Below are 21322 nucleotides of genomic sequence, written 5' to 3'. Positions count from 1 at the left end.
GGGCACAGTGACGTGGGCTGGGGCCCTGCTGTCCTGGAGATGGCTGAACACCGGCCTGCCCATGGAAGGGCTGAGAGACAACAACCTCTGTGCATGGAACTACAACAGCAGAGAGCTCAGGCTGAAGGCTGGGTTTAACAGACTGTCACCAGCACAGGAACCATCAATGTGAGAGGAAAGATGTGTGCTCATGTCTTTACAAATCATTTGGTGGGTGCAGGGATGGGTGTTAAGGTGTTTGAAATGGGTCGTAACATTTCTACTGACTTTGGGCAGCAGGTTTGTTACCGGGCCCAGCCAGCTTGGCTCCTGACACAGACAAGGCTCTGCACAAGGCTGAACTCCTGAACTTTGGGGGGAAATGCCAGGTTCAAGGGGGTTATGGGGCAGGATGTTCAGGAAGGCTTTACCTTCCTATTGCCTCGGCCAGTGGGGAAAGGAAGAGGGCAACGTGCAGCCGGGAGTTCAGGATAAAAGGAGGCTGCGCCCTCTGAAACCTGGAGAGACAAAACCCCAGGGGATTGTGCCCTGGTGAACTCTCTCCCTTTATTCAAATAAAGTTGAAGGACTGCTCTGTCTCCCTTTTGGACATAAACCTCTGGTGTTTGTGGATTCTCCTGGCAGTGACAACAGGGAATCTCATGGAACCAAGTGTCCACAGTTTCAGGGCTCAGCCTCACAGAGCGCTGGAGACCATTGTGTCACAATGGGAACACACGGAACAAAGGCTCCCCAGTGACACTGCAGGGCCTCATGGAATGCAGGAGATCATCCTGATGGAATGGAAACTCATGGAACCAGCCCTGCACCGGCAGCGGGAGGAGAAACTGAGGCAGTACTGGGAGGCCATGGACACCTTACTGGGGGTACTGGTTTGTACTGGAAGGGGACTGGGGGGATTGGGAGGAACTGGGATGGGATTCAAGGGTTAAGAAGAGGGAGAACTCTGGGTTGAAGGGTGATTTTTGTAGTGGCTTATACTGGTTTGTACTGGTTTATACTGGTTTTTAGCTGTTTTGGGACTAGTGTGTACTGGGAGGGATTGAGATGGACTGGGACAAACTGGGAGGAGATTGGGGGGACTGGGAGGTCACTGATTTATACAGGTTTATACTGGGAGGTCACTGGGCTTTACTGGTTTATACTGGAGAGTCACTGGTTTGAACTGGGGGGTTAATGGGAGGGAACTGGTTTGAACTGGGAGTTACTGGTTTGAACTGGGAGGGTGACTGGGCCATACTGGGAGGTCAGTGGGAGTTACTGGGATGAACTGAGAAGTCCATGGGAGGGTTATTGGGATATACTGGGATGGATTGGGAAGGGGTTGGGAGGGCACTGGGATTTACTGGGCCTATACTGGTTCATATTGGTTTATACTGGTTTGAATTGGGAGTTACCTGACCAGCAGGGAGCACCTCATGCCCAGGTGTTATCTCTTATTGGAACTGGAAGTTACTGGGAAGAAACTGGGATTTACTGATTTATACTGGTTCATACTGGTCTATACTGGTTCATACTGGTTTATACTGGGATTGACTTGGCTAGCAGGGGGCGCTGCCCACCCAGGTGCTGTCCCTCACAGGGTCAGTCCTGGCGGCCAATCCCGACGTGGTCACCTGCTTGAGCCTGCAGAGACGAGCACTGGGAGCACTGGGAGGGGACTGGTGTGTACTGGTTTATATTGGTTTGTACTGGTTTATACTGCTTTTGACTGGGAGGGGCCGGAAGGGCACTGGTTGGGACTGGAGGGCACTGGGAGGGGTCTAGATGGGGTAAAAAAGGGTTAAAAGGGAGTCTGTGGTTACTGGTTTATACTGGTTTATAACTGTTTATACTGGTTTATACTGGGAGGGCACTGGGAAGGGTTAAAGAGGGACTGGGAGGGAGTGGGAGAGCCCTGACTGGTCTGTTCTGGCCCATACTGGTCTATACTGGTTTTTACTGCTTTATGTGGGGCTATCCTGGTCTATACTGGTTTGCCTTATACTGATTTTTATTGATTTATACTGGTTTTTACTGGTTGTTCTTGGTTTTAATGGTTTTGCTGGTTTGTACTGGTTCATACTGGTTTATGTTGGGCTACACTGGCCTATACTGGTTTGCCTTATTTTTCACTGGTTTATGCTGGTTTTCACTGCTTTGTACTGGTTTTTACCACTTATACTGGTTTGTACTGGTCAATACTGCTTTTTACTGGTCCATATTGCTTTTTACTGGTCTCTACTGCTTTGCATTACACTGTTTTTTACTGGTTTTCACTACTTCTACTGGTTTGTAGCAGTCAACACTGGTTTATACTGGTAGCACTGGTCTGTAATGGCCTATAATAGTCTATACTGGTTTGCCTTACACTGATTTTTACTGTTTTTCACTGTTTTTTATAACTTATACTGGTCCATTCTGGTCTGTACTGGTTTATACTGGTTTATACAGGTTTCAGGGTGCCGTTGGAGCTTTTGTTCATGGAGCAGTGCCTGGGGGTGAATCCCAAATCCTATGGGGAGGGGCTGGGTGCTGGGCTGCACCATGGTGGCCCCCGCTGGCCAGGAGGACCTGGTGCTGTGTGAGTGCCTCTTGGCAGCTGATCCCCACAACTGTGAGTGGTTTGTACTGGTTTGTATTGGTTTGTACTGGTTTGTGCTGGGATGGGGTCCAGGATTTGCTGGGACGGGGCAGGGGTCACTGAGTTGCACTGGATTAAACTGGGAGAGGGTGTGTGAGCATCCCCTGCTGACCAGGACTACCTGGCACTGTGTGTACTGGTTGTACTGGTTTACATTTGATCATACTGGGATGGGATGCTGGAGGTTACTGGGTTGAACTGGGAGAAGGAATGGGGGTGTGTAAGCGCCCCCTGCTGGCCAGGAGGACCTGGTGGCCAACTGTGAGTTATACTGGGTTGCACTGGCTTATACTGGGATGGGGTACTGGAAGTGCTTGGAGTTACTGGGGTTACTGGGTTGAACTGTTTTTTACTGGGATTGGGTGCTGGGGGTTGCTGGGTTGCACTGGGTTATACTGGGATGTTGTCACGATCCACTGTTAATACAGGGCGGGGGTCATGATGGTTCGTTTGATCTCAGAGGTGCAAAAAGGCAAACAGTGGGGGACAAAATCAGTTTATTCACAGCAAAGCATTTTTATTGAATGCCAACAACTCAGTTGCAATAGAGGGGAAGATACAGGAAACAAAGCATAGAGAGAAAAAGAGGGGAATAGGAAAAGAGCTACCAACAGACGAGACGGGCGTCCTCACGGGCCAGCCAAGAGATGAGTCTTCATCCGTGGGGAGATCTCAGGAGTCTTCCCCAGAGGGCCACTCTTTTATAGTCCTTCTCCAAAGCAAGTGGCCTCTGGCCAAGGAGTGGGGAGATTGATGGACCATTGTGAGGGTTGCTGCAATAAACAGGTGTACAGAACCTGCTGCTCCAGCTAGTGCCTGCTCGAGAGCAGTGTACCATGGAGCACAGCGAGCACCTGCACACAGTCCCTTGGCAAGCATCCACCTTGGCCAGGCCACAATTGGGTGGGGGGCCTCGGGGTCTTCTTGCAATGGTCGTGAGGCAAATGAGGGAAACTCCGCACCGACTTCTACAGATGTGGTCCTGGGGGTCACTGGTTTATACTGGGTTATACTGGTTTAGATTGGGATGTGGTCCTGGGGATCAACCAGTATAATCCTGGGAGCACTGAGACTGCACTGGGAGCCTCGAGATTGCACTGAGACTGGGTTTGTGTGCATGAGGCATTACTGGTTTATACTGGTGCCCTCCCAGTATAAACCTGGGAGCCCCCAGACCACACTGAGAGTCTCTAGATTGCACTGAGAGCAGGTGCATTTACCCTTACTGGTTTATACTGGGAGCTGCTGCCACAGGCCTCAGGAGCTCGAGGGTGGCTCCCAGTGCTTACTGGTTTATACTGGTGCCCTCCCAGTCCTGGCCTGGGAACACCAGTGGGAGCTGGCAGCCAGGCAGGACCCCGAGGCCAAGCTGACCTTTGCCAGAGCCCTGCTGAGCTGTGCCATCTCCAACGTCTCCATCTGGCACCACCGTCTGCTGGTGCCTGCCAGGAGCTCTGGGAAGGGCGAGGCTGGGATGCTGCCCCCTGAAAGGCTGAAGGCAGGTGAGGGATTCACAGGAAAAATTCCCACAATTTCACGGCATTCCCAAAATTTTCCAGTCCCTCCTTGCCTAAAGTGGAAGGTGGTGGCTCTGCTGGGTTGAATCGGTAGACCTGGTGTCCTTAAATCCCCATTGATTCCAGTGTGTAAACCCGATGTCTCAAAATTCTTGGGGTAAAAATCCCACTTTTAGACTCAGAATTCCCACACTTTGGGCTGAAAACAGATTTTTTGGCTTATATGGAGGCAACAGCTCCACCCCAGGCCACAGGTATTGGATCAGGGATTCCGGATTGGTTTCCAGGAATTTATCCAAGACTTCCAGAGTGTCAGCACTGCAATCCTTAAGCAGAAATTCCCAGAATTCAGCCCAATATTTCCCTCAAATGTACCCAAATTTCCCCATTTTAGCCCCAAATTTCTGCAAAATGCCCATTGACTGTAATGGATAGACTTGGTGTTCCAAAACCCTTTTTCACTTCAGTAGGGTAGACCTGGTGTCCCTAAATCCCTGTTGCATTTATTTGGCTAGACCTGGTGTCCCTAAAAATCTCCATTGATTTTAAAGACTTCCAAGAAAACCTCAATTCATTGTAATGTGTAGACCTGATGTCCAAAAAGTTTTGGGTTAAAAGTGCCAATTTCAGGGCTGAAAAGTCCCAAATTTTGGTGGGAAAAAGCCCAAAATTTTGTTTCATTTCTCCCTGTCCTGGTTTAGTACAAATCTGGGAGGAAACCTCTAAATGAGGTCCCTCTAGGAAAATGGAAAAAAAAATTGGAGAGAAGTAGAAAAAAAGAAAACTGTTTATTCAACAGGCAACACACCTCCCAGCACAACAATGAACAATATCAAACAGCAAAACCTCTCGCCGTTCCGAGGAGATGGCAGATTTAGAAGAGTTCTTTCCGTGGCTGCCCAGCTCACTCAGTGTTCTCAGTCCCTCCTGTGCTGGGGAATGCCCAGGCCAGGCCTGGTGGGCCACAGGTGTGAGCTCCCGGTGCTCTTCTGGGTTTTCAGTCCAGAGCAGGTTCAAACAGTTCCAGGAAAAAATAAAAAGGAAAAAAAAAACCAATCCGGTGAGTTTCTCTGCCTCAGCTAGCCAAAAAACTAACCAAGAGCAAAGGAGAGCTCTCTCTCTCTCTGTCCACTGCAGACAACACAGTCTGTGAGCAGGAATGTGGGGGAGCCAGTGCTGATAACAAACTCTGCACTTCTTCTTTCCCCCCTTCACTCCTGGAACCAGTCTTAAAGTTGCAGAATTTAATATTCAACACCAACAGAACAGACGATTTGGGGATACAGGCATCATACAGTCACCCCAAGACAGATGGATGGATGATGATGATGGGTGATGGAAGATGGATGAACAATGGATGATGGATGGACAATGGAATGGCAGTGGATGGACAGTGGATGGAGGATGGATGGATGGAGGATGGATGGATGGATGGATGGATGGATGATGGGTTTGGGGCAGTTTATCGGTGGTTTTGAGGATCAGATCAGTCATTTGATGGTTGGATGATCCAATGGATGGAGAAGTAAAAGATGCAGTTGAACCAAAAGTTTCATGGAAAGACACATGATTGAAGGAATGGATGGATATGGATTGGATGGGTGGATGGATGATGGATGGATGGATGGGTAGATGACGGATGGATGGGTGATTGGGTGGATGATAGATGGACTTGTTGATGGACAAGCAGTTGCCCAGGCCCATCACTATTCCCTCTCCATCACAGCTGCAGCCATGCCAGACGAGCTGCCCTGGCCCTCAGAAGACCCCAAAACAGAGCCCACCCCCCATCTGAGGCCGCTCCGGCACAGCTGGTGCTGGAGGAGCTGAGGGTCTCCAGCATCACCCCAGGCTCTCTGGGGCTGCAGTGGAGCGTCCCCAAGGGCTCCTTTGACTCCTTTGTGCTGCAGTACCGGGATGCCCAGGGCCAGCCCCAGGCCCTGCCCATCGATGGCGAGTCCCGCTCGGTGACGGTGCCGGGGCCATCTCCTTCTGGACACCCAACTGTCCTTCCTTCCTTCCTTCCTTCCTTCCTTCCTTCCTTCCTTCCTTCCTTCCTTCCTTCCTTCCTTCCTTCCTTCCTTCCTTCCTTCCTTCCTTCCTTCCTTCCTTCCTTCCTTCCTTCCTTCCTTCCTTCCTTCCTTCCTTCCTTCCTTCCTTCCTTCCTTCCCTCCATCCACATATCCTGTCTCCATCACATTTTGATCCTCTCTCCATTCCAGCTCCATCCATACTTCCCCACATTTCATGGTTGCACCAATAGCACCTTTCCACCATCCCATTAGCACCTGGGTTGAGTAAACCCTGACACTGGCACCATCACATCAATCATTGACCCTTCTAATGACACAGTGACTCTGTCATCCTCCATCATCAGCATCCATCATCCCTTCATCATCCATCTAACATCCATCACCCATCACCCATCATCCATCATCCATCATCCATCATCCATCATCCATCACCCATCATCCATCACCCATCACCCATCATCCATCATCCATCATCCATCACCCATCATCCATCATCCAACATCCATGATCCATCATCCATCATCCATCATTCATCAGTCATCAGCCATCACTCATCAGCCATCACTCATCAGCCATCAGCGATCAGTCATCAGCCATCATCCAACTCATCCATCATCCATCATCCATCATCCATCATCCATCATCCATCATCCATCATTCATCAGCCATCAGCCATCATCCATCATCCATCATCCATCATCCATCATTCATCATCCATCTCATCCATCATCCATCAGCCATCATCCATCATCCCTGCTATGGTCCCCCCCATCCCAGAGTTTAGGAATTGGAAGGAGCTCAGGGTAGGAGTGATGGCAAATGGGTGTTGGATGATGAGGATGGAGGGGTGATGGATCAGTGGATGAGGGGCTCCTGGGTGCCTTGGATGGATTGTTGATGAATACACAGGTGGCCAGATGGGAGCACGTGTGGTTGAACCTGTGGCTGGTTTGTGTCCTGGGTAAGGGTAAGGGTGTTGGGGTGAGGCTTGGGAGGTGAGGGCAATTAAGGGGGTTGGAGAATGAATTTAAGGACTGGCTGAAGGAAAAAGGATGGGTAAAGGATGGAAGAATAATGGATGGAGGATGGATGAATGATGATGATGACGATGATGATGATGAGTGTTGGGGCAGGTGTTTTGACAGATCCAATCACTTGATTGTTCAATGATCCAATAAAGGGAGAAGCTGATGAATCAGTTGTAGGAAAAGCCACATTGAAAGCCATGTGTTTGGACTAAGGGATTGTGGATGATGGATACTGGAATGAATGATCCAGGAGATGAAAGTGTGGATGGATGGATGATGGATGGATGGATGGATGGATGGATGGATGGATGGATGAATGAATGATGGATGAATGCATGGAGGGATGATGGATGATGGATGGACGGATGGATGGATGGATGGATGGATGGATGGATGGATGGATGGATGATGGATGATGGATGGATGGATGATGGATAGATGGATGATGGATGGATGGATGATGGATGGACAGATGAATGAATGATGGATGAATGCATGGCTGGATGATGGATGATGGATGGATGGATGGATGGATGGATGGATGGATGGATGGATGGATGGATGATGGTGGATATTGGAGAAATCAGGATGATGGATAATGTTGATTATGATGATGATGAAGATGGTGGATGATGGCAGATGCTGGTCAGTAAGTCCATGGAAGAGTCAGTGGTTGATTGGATGGGCTGGGGTCATTGGGTGCTCAGTGATGGGTGAGGAGGGAATGGTGAGAAGGGACTGGGAGGAGATGGTGCATGATGGATAATGGATAGTTGGGTGGATGATGGATGGACAAATGGATGGACATACCAATGCCCACACCCGTCAGTGTCCCCTCTCTGTTGTTGCTGCAGCCGACCCCGAGGATCTGCCCTCACCCTCAATGGACACCTCAACTGAGGCCCCCAGAGCTGACGTTCTCCAAACTGCACATCCCCAAACTGAGGCCCCTCCATCTGAGGCCCCCTTGACACAGGCAGTGCTGGGAGAGCTGAAGGTCTCCAGTGCCAGCCCCAACTCTGTGCAGCTGCAGTGGAACATCCCTGAGGGCTCCTTTGACTCCTTTGTGCTGCAGTACCGGGATGCCCAGGGCCAGCCCCAGGCCCTGCCCATCGATGGCGAGTCCCGCTCGGTGACGGTGCCGGGGCTGTCCCCGTCCCGCCGGTACCGCTTCCACCTCTATGGGCTGAGGGGAGGCAAAAGGAGCGACCACGTCTCCAGTGAGGCCACCACTGGTGAGGGGCTGCGGGGATTCCCCCAGGACCCCTCTGGGAATGGAGGTGGAGTGGGGACAGGGCGGGGAGTGGGGCCCAGGGGCAGCTCGGAGGGCACTGAGGACTTGGGGATTCAGGGGAAAGTGAGAGCAGGGATTGGAGGGGAGTGGAGATTTGGGGGAGTGTAACTCCTGGAGGGACTCTGATCACCTGGGGACTGGGAGGAACTGGGAAAAGCTAAGGGGGACAGGTTGGAAATGGGGTCTGGGGTCATGTGGGGCCTGGGTGAAACTGCGTGGAACTGGGGCAAACTGGGGCAAACTGGGGTGGAGCTGAGGACTGGCAAAGACTGGGGGAAACTGGGCACTGGGGAGGATTTGGGGGGTACTGGGGGTGAACTGGGAGGGACTTGTGGAAACTGGAGGAATATGAGGGATTCGTTATTGGGGTGACTGGGAACAGTTTTAGGGGGATTGGGACAGCTCAGGGACCAGGGAGAACAGTGGGATTAGAGGGGGACTGGGAGCAACTGGGGCTGAGGGTACTTGGGAGAACTGGGCAAAACTGGGAGCTGGGGGTAGCCAGAGGACTGGAGGAAACTGGAGATTAGGGGCAATGTAGCACTGGGAGCAACTGGCAGGAGAACTGGGGGAACTGGAGGAATTGGGGACAACTTGGGACAACTGGGGGGTTTGGGAAACTGGGGGAACTGGGCCTGTGAGGAACTGGAGGGAACTGGGGACTGGGGGAACTGGAGGAACTGGGGATAACTGGGAGGTTTGGAGAACTGGGGGAAACAGGAGACTGGGGTGAACTGATGGCAACTGAGGGCTCTGAGGCCTGGGGGTAACTGGGAGGAACTGGAGGGAACTGGGGACTGAAGGGACTGGTGGAGATCGAGGTGAACTGGGAATGGGGGGAAATTGGAGAATGAGGGGAAACTGAGTCGGGGGGAATTGGGGTGGAGTTGGGGACTGGAGAGGACTGGGGGAAACTGGGAAGAACTCGGGGGACTGGGAGGTCCTGGAGGAAACAGGTCTGGCAGGCATTGGGGGAAACTGGGGGCTGAGGGTGACTGGGGGGGTCTTTGGGGGAAAATTTGGGGGAGTTGGGCCATGTCCATCGGGCACAGTGTGAGGGCAGGGCTGGGGGGCCCATGGGAGGGTTTGGGGTGTGGGGGTGGGGGGTTTGGGGTGACCACAGTGGTTTTTGGGGTATCAGAAGGGGATTTGGGGCTGCTGTAGATGTCAGCAGTGTGTCCTTCCCCAGGTGGCCCAGGGACCCTGTGGGTGGGCTCGCTGTGACCCCGCAGTGCCCGGCTGCACTGGGGACCCCCCCCGCGCCCCCCCGATGGCTACGAGCTGGAGTACGGCCCCCCCGGGGGGCCCCAGCAGGTAACGACCCCCCAAAAGGAACCTAAAACCCCCCGGGTGTCCCCCAATATCTGCTTGGGACCCCAGTAACACCTCGGGGTATCCCATTACCCTCCTTTGGTAATGGCACCCCAATATCTCCTTGGGGGACCCCAGTGACCCTCTGGGAACCCCAATACAGCTCTGGGGGACCCCAATACCCCCTGGGAACCCCAATAACACCTCGGGGTATCCCATTACCCTCCTTTGGTAATGGCACCCCAATACAGCTTTGGGGGACCCCAATAACGCCTTTGAGACCCCAATACCCCCCCTGGGGACCCCGCTGTCCCCATTCGGGTACCCCAAAACCCCCCGTGCCCCCCCAGACCCTGTGGCTGCCCCCCGAGGCGACATCGCAGCAGCTCTGGGGGCTGGAGCCCGCGGGGCGCTATGGGGTGCGGCTGTGGGGCCGAGGGGGACACCCCAAAAGTGCCCCCCTGGAGGCCTCCTTTGACACTCGTGAGTGGGGGGAGATATGGGGGAGGGAGGGGCATCTGGACCCCCAAAAATGGGGGTAAGGTTATTTGGGGAAGTGGGGGGTATTTAGGGGTTATTTGGGGTTATTTAGGGTTATTTGCGGGGGTTTTGGAGGTTAATTGGGGATTATTTGGGGGTTATTTGGGGTTTAGGGAGTCATTGGGGGTTATTTGGGGCCCTTTTTTGGGGGGTCTGTGTCCTTTGAGGGGGGACAGCTGTACCCCTGGGTGCTTTTTTGGGAGATCTGTGTCTTTTGGGGGGACAGCTCCACCCCTGGATCATCTTAGGGGGGTCTCAGATCCTGGGGGTGTCACCCAGACCCCCAAATTTCGTATGGAGGCATTGGGGTGTGCCTGTGTCATTTTGGGGAGGGGTCACCCCTGAATTCCCAGAAACTTTTTGGGGTGCCTGAGGTGACCCCAATGCTCCCCCCAGCCCCACTCCCGCACCCCCATCCCCGGGACTGCGCCGAGGAGCAGCGGAACGGGCCGGGACCCTCCCGGGACACCCTCATCTTCCTCGGGGGGGACCGGCCCGGCCCCTCCGCGTCTTCTGTGACATGGACACGGACGGCGGCGGCTGCCTGGTGCGACTGGGAGCACTGGGAGCACTGGGAGCAATGCTGGGGGGTCCTACAGGGGTTTAGAGGAGGATTTATGGCGTTTTGGGGGGGAAATTAGGGGGTCTGGGGGCAACTGGGGCGTCCTGAGGGGGTTTGGGGGCACTTGGGGGTCCTGCAGGGGGTGTTGGGGAGGTTGAGGGGTGCTGGGGGGCACTGAGAGGGAACTTTGGGATACTGGGCGGGGGTGGGGGGCTCTACAGGGTTTATGGGGGGGAAATGAGAGGGTTTGGGGTAATTGGGGGGGTCCCGCAGGGGGTGTTGGAGGGCATTGGAGAGGTTGAGGGGTGCTGGAAAGGCACTGGGAGGGGACTGGGGGGCACTGGGAGGGACTGGAGGGGTTCTCTAGGGTTTATGGGATGGAAATTAGGGTTTGGGGGATCGGAGGGGTTTTGGGGTTTTGGAGGGGGTGGGACTCGTACGCCCGCGGCTTCGGCAACGTCAGCGGCGAATTCTGGCTCGGCCGGGGGGGCCCTGGGGATTTTGGGGGGCCCTGGGGATTTTGGGGGGCCCTGGGGATTTTGGGGGGGACCTATAAAAATATCTGGGGGGACTGGGAGGCACTGCCAGGGTTTGGGGGAACTTTGAGGAGAGCCTGGGGCGGCAGCAGGGGGTGCTCGGTGGGACCCCAAAATTTGGGGGATCCCCAGGGGCCCGAGAGGGGAACTCGTAGGATCCAGGGGGGGTCCCCCCAAATATTCAGATCTGGTTTTGGGGTCCGGGAAGGATTTGGGGGGTCTCCAGGAGATCAGGGGACACTTCTGGGGTCCCCAAACATTCAGATCCGGTTTTGGGGTCCGGGAAGGATTTGGGGGGTCTCCAGGAGTTCATGGGGCACTTTTGGGGTCCCCAGCAGTTTGGGGGTCCCCAATATTTCAGGGAGAGCATTGGGGGGGGACGGGGGATCTCGAGGGGACCCCGCAGGAGTCCTGGGGGTACCGGAGGATTTTTGGGGTGCAGGGAACGAGGCGCTGCACGAGCCGACGGCCGCGACCCCCACGGAGCTGCGCGTGGAGCTGCGGGCCGGTCGCGACTCGGCCTTGGCGATCTATCGCGACTTGGCCGTGGGCAGCGCCCAGGAGCGGTACCGGCTCCGCGTGGGAGCGTTCAGCGGCACCGCCGGGGCCGGGGGGGTTCCGGGGGGGTTTGGGGTGGAATTTTTGGGAGTCCTGATGGGATTTGGGATCCATGGGGGGTTTGGGGGTTCACTGGATGGCAGAGGACTGTGGGGTCGCTGGTGGGTGTTGGGGTCCCTGGGGGTCCCTGGTGGTTTTGGGGTTTCTGGTGGATTTGGGGGTGACTGATAAGTTTTGGGGTCCTTGGGGTATTTTGGGGTTTCTGCTGAGTTTTGGTGGTTCCTGGTGGGTTTGGGGGTCCCTGGGTTGTTTTGGGAGTCCCTGGTGGGTTTGGGGGTCCCTGGGGTGTTGGGGAATTTTGTGAGGTCCTGCTGGGATTTGGGATCCTTGGGGGTTTGGGGTTCATTGGTTGGCAGGGGTCTGTGGGGTCCCTGGTAGGTTTTGGGGTCCCTGGTGGGTTTTGAGAAACTCTGGTGGGTTTTGGGGTCCCTGGGGGTATTGGGGTTTCGGGTGGGTTTTGGTGGCTCCTGCTGAGTTTGGGGGTCCCTGACATGTCCCCCCACAGGAGATGCCCTCTCCTACCACTCGGGCAGCCCCTTCTCCACACGGGACCGGGACTCCCGGGACCCTCGGGACCCCTCGGGCCGCCCCCACCACCCCCCCCACCCCGCGGCCTCCGGGGGAGCCTGGTGGTACCGAAACTGCCACTGTGCCAACCTGAACGGGCTCTACGGGACCCCCGGGACCACCAGGTACCCACCTGGGCCGGGGGGGGGGGCACGGGGTGGGGGATTGGGGGGGTCTGGGGGGGATTTCGGGGGGTCTCGAGGGGATTTAAGGGGGTATGGGGAAATATGGGGGGTATTTGTGGGGTCTGGAGGAGATTTGGGGGAGTCTGGAGGGGATCTGGGGGTCTTTGCAAGGGGCTTTGGGTATTTTATGGGGGCTAGGGGAGGTCTAGGGTGGGCTATAGGACTATGGAGGGGTCTGGGGGTGTATGAGGGAATCTTTGGGAGGGTCCATGGGGTTCTCTGAGGGTCCATAGGGGTCTGTGGGAGTCCATAGGGTTCCATAGGGCCCTGTGGAAAAAGGGTCTGTGGGATCTATAGGGCCTGTGTGGTCCTGTAGGGCCTGTGGGGATCTCTGTGGTCTCTGGGGTGTCTATGGGGATCCCTAAGGGTCCATGAGTGCCCATAGGAATCTGGGGAGCGTCTGTGGGGTCTCTATGGGGGTCTCTGGAACTCTCCAAGGGTTCTGACCCCCCAGCTCCCCCACAGGGCATCCACTGGTTCCCCTGGAAAGGCTTCAACGTCTCCATCCCCTTCACTGAGATGAAGCTGCGGCCACAGCGTGGCTGAGGGGGCTGGAGGGGGGTCTCAGAGTTTGGGGGGGTCCCCTGGGGGGGTCCCAGATGGGATTTGGGGAGGTTCAAAGGTGAAGCTTTTATGGGTGGGTAATAAAAGCTGATGGTGGCTCTCCTGTCCTGGGGTGAAGCAGCGTCAGGCTGAGGTCAAGGTCATCCCCAGGGTCAAGTGTGGCTCCAAATGGTCCTTGTGGTTCTGGTCCCAGCGTCACTTGGAGTGCTGGACCCCATCCCTCACCGGCCCTGGACATGCTGAGATGTTCCCAGCCTGGCCAACACGAACATTTCCCTGGCAAATGGGAACATTTTGCATCTCGAGGCTCAGCATGGCCTCGTTTGCCTCCCTGGAGATGCACACAGCGATCACAAGAGACAGAAAACCACGAGGCCACCCAGTGGCACAGAGCCCACGCTGAAAGGCTCCTGCCCTGGGATAAGAACGGGGAGAAACCTCGCCCTGATCACTGGCCAAACACACTCCATGGAGGAGAACGACCTGAAGTTATTGCCCAAAAAATCAGAGGACATTGAGAAGTAAAATTACAAGCACCTTTCCCCCATCCTTTCTCCTCCCTGAGCTCTCCCTCCTCCCCACACGATGACCATTGTGTCTCCAGGGACACGAAAACGACACCAGAAATAGTTTTATTAAAAACAGAATGTTTAAATTGCAGTAGAAAATAGAGCAGCAGAAGCCAAATCTGGACTTTAGATACAAAAGGACCCAGATGAACACGAGGCCCTGGCTCCTTTCCTTTCCCTGCCCACAAACCCATGCCTGGGGAGCTGACAGGAGCCCAGCACAGGCCCAGGGAGCCTTCCCAGGGGCTGCACATCCAAAGCCTTGGGAGCGCCTGGGTCACCCCAAACCTCACCTGTGCCACTGGCACCTGCAGCTCTGGGCACTCTCCAAAACGCTGCATCAGACACCGGGCCTGGAATGTCCCGGCTTTAACCACACACCTGCGGGAAGCACAAAACATTGCGGCTTTAGGGCCGGCCTGAGCAGAGCTCCGGGCTCAGAGCCCGGCCCGGGGACTCGATGGCACCGCGGGCAAAAGCTGCGCTGCCGGAGGGAGGGAGGGAGGGATGGCCGGGCCTCAGAGTAATTCTAGAGCTAAAGCGGTGAGAGACATCAGCTCGCCTCAGATAATACATGCCAGCGCTCATCCCGGGCCGGCCAGCGCCTCCTCCTCCTCCTCCTCCCCTTCCTTCCACAGCCCCGGCACCGGCACCCACACAGAGGATCCCCCCCGTTCCCCGCTATCCCCCCAATCCCCGTTATCCCCCCCAATCCCCGTTATCCCCCCCAATCCCCGCTATCCCCCCAATCCCCGCTATCCCCCCGTTCCCCGCTATCCCCCCCAATCCCCGCTATCCCCCCCCAATCCCCGCTATCCCCCCCAATCCCCGCTATCCCCCCGTTCCCCGCTATCCCCCCAATCCCCGCTATCCCCCCGTTCCCCGCTATCCCCCCGTTCCCCGCTATCCCCCCCAATCCCCGCTATCCCCCCAATCCCCGCTATCCCCCCCAATCCCCGCTATCCCCCCCGTTCCCCGCTATCCCCCCCGTTCCCCGCTATCCCCCCGTTCCCCGCTATCCCCCCCTATCCCCGCTATCCCCCCCGTTCCCCGCTATCCCCCCCAATCCCCGCTATCCCCCCAATCCCCGCTATCCCCCCGTTCCCCGCTATCCCCCCCGTTCCCCGCTATCCCCCCCGTTCCCCGCTATCCCCCCAATCCCCGCTATCCCCCCCAATCCCCGCTATCCCCCCAATCCCCGCTATCCCCCCCGTTCCCCGCTATCCCCCCGTTCCCCGCTATCCCCCCCGTTCCCCGCTATCCCCCCGTTCCCCGCTATCCCCCCCTATCCCCGCTATCCCCCCCGTTCCCCGCTATCCCCCCCAATCCCCGCTATCCCCCCAATCCCCGCTATCCCCCCGTTCCCCGCTATCCCCCCCGTTCCCCGCTATCCCCCCCGTTCCCCGCTATCCCCCCAATCCCCGCTATCCCCCCCAATCCCCGCTATCCCCCCAATCCCCGCTATCCCCCCGTTCCCCGCTATCCCCCCCGTTCCCCGCTATCCCCCCGTTCCCCGCTATCCCCCCGTTCCCCGCTATCCCCCCCGTTCCCCGCTATCCCCCCAATCCCCGCTATCCCCCCGTTCCCCGCTATCCCCCCCAATCCCCGCTATCCCCCCAATCCCCGCTATCCCCCCCGTTCCCCGCTATCCCCCCCGTTCCCCGCTATCCCCCCGTTCTCCCGGTCCCGTCCCGCACCCCGCGGCCGCTCCCCAGGATCATCCGCCCGCGCTGCCCCGGGAGGAGGAGCCGCCGCCAGGATCCGCTCCCGGGCCGTGCCCGCCTTGCCCTGGATCCACCCTCATCTCCCCCGCCTCCATCCCCATCCCCCTCCACTCTCGGGGCATCCTTCTCCACCCCAGCCGGCTCCATCCCCTCTGCCTCCATCCTGGGACCATCCATAAAAGATCCGTGTTAATCACAAAAGCATTGGGGCTTGTATAAACCAGAATACTAAGCTCTGAACTGAAGCATGGACACTAGATAAAAGAAATGATATGATGAAATAGTTCTGTTTAAAATCACCTTGTTATATTATGCTATGTTATGTTTTCCAAGTAAGTTGCATGGACTACCAGCTTGCAATATCAGTCTTCCCGATAGCCCTTCCTGCCTTTGTTTGATCAGTGCTGCCAATCCCAAGGACCAGACTTCCAGATTTCACTGGTGGTTATCTACAAGGACCAGACGGTTATCTGTGAGACTGACTGTCTCCGGAGAGTTTGTGAATTGGGATAAGGACGTTTATTCGACCACCACTGCTTACCTGGTGTTATGAATGATGTTCTATTTTTCCAATTTATCAAGCAACAAGATTAAATTTAATAGTAGATTTTTAAATAGTAATAAAAGGAATACAATCAAAGTATTGGAGATGACAATTAAAGTATTGGAGATGAATACAATCAAAGTGCATATATTTGAGAATATACAAAATTTGGCAGTAAGTAATTCAGTATAATTGAGGTTCGTATAAAGCAGAAGCAAAACTGACCGGAGGTACAGGGAGTGGCTCCCATTCCTCACGTACCAAAGCATCCAGGCTAACAATCCCACTTATATACTGTAGGCTACAGAAGTTTCTAGAAAACTCCTCCTAGTTTCTATTCCTAAAATCTCCGTCACTGTGTGTACAGTGCATGCTCTATAATGGGTTAGGGGGTCTCTCATCCTTTTGAGGGTCTTATTTCCGATGAAGGCTCATCGTCTTCATCAGTGACCGAGGTGTGACCTGCAGGTAGCGCAGGTGCACTGTGTGACTGAGCAGATGTTTTCCATAACAAGACTTTAATTGAGTCCCATGCTTGGAATCATCCCATTTTGGCCCATTTCAAGGTCAAAACTTTCTATTTCTAGATGCTGCTTGTCAGACCTACGTCCTTCTACTATTCTTGTTTGACTTTCTTCCAACCTCTTTCTTCGACTCCCAACATCTGGAAGATGTCCTGTGTCCTGTCTCACCCATCTCCCCCCTCACTCTGTAACAATTGTCTTCTATTGATCTAAATACAATTTTGCTAATATAGTTACAACTTAATTAGCACGGATCACATTTATTACACCTTAATTTTCTATTTATGTAAAAAAATCCATACATTTTTGGCAACAAAAAAGTTTTTTAGTCATTGGTTCTAAGTAACACAATTCCCTTCATTAATAATTGACCACTACTGGCTAAGTATTTCTCCAGCTTTATGATTATTTCTCCTATTTTAGTACCATTGTCATCTTTTTAATCATTTTCTCAGACCTTATAAAAGGTACCCATTTGGGATTCATGGAGACATTTCTGGGGTACATTTGAGGCAGTTTTCAGTCTAGGCAGGGATTTTAGACAGAATTTTAGAGTCTGGAAGAAACTTGGGAGACCTGAGTGGGCACTAGGAGGAGCACTGAGAGATTGTGATGGACACTTCAGGGCCTGTGGGAGCTCTTGGGGATCCAGGAGGGCACTTGGAGGTCAGGGAGGTGAATCTGGGGCCATTCAGGGTCCGTGCGGGCACTTGGGGGGCTCTAACGGGGCTCTCTGGAGCGCGAGGGATGATGGGAGTTGCAGGCACAGGTATAATACAGTTTAATACGGCCGTGGAGCATCATGGGAGTTGTAGGTGCAGCTACAATGGCTCTCGGTGGGGCGCGGTGCATGATGGGAGATGAAGTAACGGCTGGAATAGCACTCTATGGGAACTGCGAAGCATCATGGGAGCTGTAGTCCCGGAAGTGGCTCTGACAAAGAAAGGAAACTCCTCTTTGCCAGACCTCCTGAGGAGAGACCCTGCATCAACATCAATCACAGAATGCTGCAATCACCTCTGCTCTGAAGAGAACAGTAATAAAATACACCCTTGAAAATAGGAATGTGTGTTTCTAAGAAGCTCTTTGAAATATTTCTCCATATCTGGAGTTGAAAACCTTCCTAATGAACTGCACCAGACCAGAGGGAAATCAAGGCAGAGCCATGGTTTGTCAGGACTTGCTTGATCCAAATGAGCCCCTGTGTGCATTTGGTGCTGCCAAGGAGCTCCAAATAATATTTTGGAAATATTGGCTCATTCTCTTCAGCTCTGTCCTTGCCAGCAGCCCGGCCCAGCTCAGCAGCACAGACACAGCACAAGGACTTTAATGACCCTCTCGGGGTTGGGGCTGAGTCCCTGAACATCAGTCCCTGAGAGGGAGTTGAAGAAACCTCTCAAGAATTCCAAGTCAGATTCAAACTCCAAAGTTTCTGCTACTTTTAGTGAGTCTCATTGATAAACATGAAGGAGAAGATTTCCCAAGGGTTGTATTAGACCAGAAAATTGATGACAATGGCGTCAGAAAAAAATAGGGTAAATAAGGAAAAGAAATATCTGAAGAATTTGTTATGAATGATGTTCTATTTTTCCCAATTTATCAAGCAACAAGATTAAATTTAATAGTAAGTTTTTAATAGTAACAAAATGAATACAATCAAAGTATTGGAGATGACAATTAAAGTATTGGAGATGAAACAATCAAAGTGCATATATTTAAGAATATACAAAATTTGGCAGTAAGTAATTCAGTATAATTGAGGTTCGTATAAAGCATAAGCAAAACCGACCGGGGAGGGGCCCCCCTCCGACCGGGGACACGGGGAGTGGCTCCCATTCCTCACGTACCAAAGCATCCAGGCTAACAATCCCACTTATATACTGTAGGCTACAGAAGTTTCTAGAAATCTCCTCCTAGTTTCTATTCCTAAAATTTACGTAACTATACTGCACGGCGCATGCTCTACTAATGGGTTAGGGGGTCTCTCATCCTTTTGAGGGTCTTATTTCCGGTGAAGGCCCATCATCATCATCAGTGACCGAGGTGTGACCTGCAGGTAGCGCAGGCGCCCTGTGTGACTGAGCAGATGTTTTCCATAACATGACTTTAATTAAGTCCCATGCTTGTGATCATTCCATTTTTGACAGCTTCAAGGTTGAAGCTGTATTTCTAGATGCCGCTTATCAGACCTTCGTCCTTCGACTATTCTTATCTGACTTTCTTCCAACCTCCTTCTTCGACTCCCAACATCTGGGAGATGTCTTTTATCCTGTCTCACCCATCTCCCCCTTCTCACTCTGTAACAATTGTCTTCTATTGATCTAAATACAATTTTGTTAATATAGTTACAACTTAATTAGCACGAATCACATTTATCACAATTCCCCCATTTCTCTTTTTGATTATATTGATTCGTGCTCTAAAAAGTTGCTACTTCGTATTGTCTATGTTTCTTTATACTAGCTTTTAATTTTTTTAACATTTTTCATGTGGCATCTAGCTCTTCACACTTTTTCTCAAATTTGGTTAACATTTCTCATGCCAGGGTATTCTCTTTGCATTCAGTCACTATTTTCTTGATTTTTCTCCTTCGAGTGCAAGTGGATTGTGCTTTCAGTACCATCAAGGAGTTTATTTTTCCTTTTGTTGTTAATTCTGGATCTATAGGTATGGCTGTAAGTTGCATTCCTTGAATTACTGAGTGTATTAGTCTGATTAGACATGGTATCATGCAAGGCAGAAACAATAGACCTAAAACAGAACACAATAGCATGAATCCTAATTTTTTCCACCACACACCCCCAAAAAGATTATCCCACCAGTCAGCTTTCAGGATAGAATTCCATTTTTGAACTGGTACATGTGCCACTCTTTTAATTTCGTCAGCAAGTTTGGTGATGGCTTCCTCGTGGTCATCTATTTCCACACAGCACTCAGATTCATTAAACCTCCCACAAACTCCTCCTTCTTCTGCCAACAGATAGTCTAGGGCAATTCTGTTTTGATATACAAATGCTCGCATTTGTGAATGCTGTTTGGCCAACAACTTTAAGGCGTCCGCTGTGTGGTTTGAGACGACTTCTACTACGGCCTGGAGCCTTATCAACCGGTTTAATAGGTAAATTGGAGTTCTATATCCTCAAGACCCATCCTGAGCCCAAGTAGCAGGTTCATAGTATGCTATAATTCTTTCTGCAGGCCATTCTTCATCTTTGCATTTTTGGTTTCCTCCTGCCATCGGAAAGTCGAGATTTAATTCTCTTTTTTTTCTTTCTAAGGTTTCATAAAGTGGTGTTCCTAGTATATTGCCCTTAGACCTTGGTATGACAAAGAAGGAGGGTCATAGAACTCCTAAGGTACAAGTTCCTTCCCACTTTCAGGGTAGTTCACTGTATGCTCGTTGCCCACAAATCCAATATATTCCATCAGAGGCCTTCCATCTGTTTTCTGTGTTTTCTGGTTGTTCCCAATAAGATTTTAAGTCTTTTATAGATTGGTAAGGATTAGCTCCAGGACTGCTATGCCAGCACAAATCAGTTTGGTTATTCTACTCACAATTCATTTCTTTTGCTATTCCCCAATATCCAGTAGGACTCTTGGGTCGCCAGGTCTTTGTGTTATTGTCTGAATTTACTACTAAAGTAAATAGGCAAGGAGTATATCCTACCACTTCAGTGTATTTTCTCCCTTCCCGAGTTATACAAACTGTTCCAATGACTTGATGACTCAGAACCCAACCCTCAGGCTGCTCTAATGTCTTAAAATTTGTGTATGATTCCATTTTAAAAATTGTTCTGGAGCTAAACCCTCACCTCTCCATGGCCATCTTTCAGCCATTCTAAGTCCTCCACAAACAAAACATTTAGATAATCCAAATTCTGTGTCAATTTCTTGCATCAGATCTACAAACAGATTTTTGTTTGAAGTTGGCAAATCCCAGTCGCCATAGAGCTGTTTTAATTGCTTGTATAGCTCATCCAGCTCCTCTGACTCTTTCCCTCTGATCTTTTTCCTATCCTTCATTGTTTCTTTCTGTTTTCCACCTAATTTTTTTTCTTTGTCTCTTTTCTCTTCTTATCTTTTTCAAAACACAAGAAATTTTAATATCTAGGACAAAGTTGATCATTGTTAGGATAAGGAGCTCACCCATTGAATCCCAAATTTCTTCTCACCCAATATAATTTTGGACTTTTCACACAAATTTCTAAGAAGCTGCTACGATCGTAACAGGCAGCACTAACATGTAGCTGTGCCACAAAAACTAATTCTATCTCATCCTTGACCCACATGGAATGATTGCATTTGTCACAGGGATCAGGAATTCTTTGTTTCTTTACTGCTGGCTTTTGTGCTGCTTGTTGTCTTGGAAATTTTTCCTTCATGGCTTGTTCTTTTCTACTCCATGCAGCTTTATGGCTTTGGCCAGTTGCCAGGGGTATTATAGCAAGCACAATGAAAAGAATCCTCAGGAATTTTAACTTTCTACCTGTCTCAAGGCCCCTTGGATTGCAACCAAGGGCCGAGATGTCAGTCTTCTTGGTAGCAAAGCTTTTATCCTGGGATTTGTCTCTTTTTGGCATCCT

General features: G+C 52.2%; 1 protein-coding gene and 1 non-coding gene across 2 annotated transcripts in view; one reads left to right on the top strand and one right to left on the bottom strand.

Annotated features, from left to right (window-relative positions):
• LOC148217360 (olfactory receptor 14A16-like) overlaps positions 1 to 21322 on the top strand; it is a 470135-nt gene that overhangs the window by 22141 nt on the left and 426672 nt on the right. The gene's annotated exons all lie outside the window — the stretch shown is intronic.
• On the bottom strand, positions 14460 to 14543 carry LOC148217373 (small nucleolar RNA SNORD45). Its single transcript, XR_015801081.1, has one exon. It is a non-coding gene; the product is annotated as a small nucleolar RNA SNORD45 (small nucleolar RNA).

Source organism: Sturnus vulgaris, unplaced genomic scaffold (assembly GCF_052056855.1).
Source record: "Sturnus vulgaris isolate bStuVul1 unplaced genomic scaffold, bStuVul1.hap1 Scaffold_85, whole genome shotgun sequence".
NCBI classification, from domain to species: Eukaryota; Metazoa; Chordata; class Aves; order Passeriformes; family Sturnidae; genus Sturnus; species Sturnus vulgaris.
This window is presented reverse-complemented; position numbering and strand designations above follow the sequence as displayed.